Source organism: Myotis brandtii, unplaced genomic scaffold, assembly GCF_000412655.1.
Source record: "Myotis brandtii unplaced genomic scaffold, ASM41265v1 scaffold166, whole genome shotgun sequence".
NCBI lineage: Eukaryota > Metazoa > Chordata > Mammalia > Chiroptera > Vespertilionidae > Myotis > Myotis brandtii.
The window spans coordinates 855,189-855,567 of NW_005356087.1; the positions used below are offsets into that span (position 1 = coordinate 855,189).

At 67.3% G+C, this 379-nt stretch overlaps 1 protein-coding gene across 3 annotated transcripts in view; it reads right to left on the reverse strand.

Moving 5' to 3' along the window:
• The window catches only part of PROSER1 (proline and serine rich 1), an 83,780-nt gene that overhangs the window by 61,251 nt on the left and 22,150 nt on the right, over positions 1-379 (reverse strand). The window lies entirely within an intron of this gene.

The following is a 379-nucleotide window of genomic DNA, read 5'->3' on the forward strand; positions in this document are numbered from 1 at the left end:
TCCCTAGGTGCCCCTGGTTGGGCTCAGAGCAGGGCCGATTGGGGAGTTGGGGCGCCGCCCCCTGTCATGCACAGAGCAGGGCGGATCAGGAGGAGGCGATGCCACCCTCAGTCACGCTCAGGGTAGGGCCGATTGGGGGGTTGGGGCACCCTCCCGTCACACTCAAGGCAGGGTCGATGGGGAGGTTGCGGCGCCACCCCGTCACGCACAGAGCAGGGCCGATCAGGGGGTTGGGGCGCTGCCCCCTGTCACTCACAGAGCAGAGCCGATAAGGGGGTTGGGGCGCTCCCCCCTGTCAAACACAGAGCCGCAGGGCAATCAGGAGATTGGGAAGCTCCCCCCTATCAGGCACAGAGCAGGGCTGATCAGGGGGTTGGGG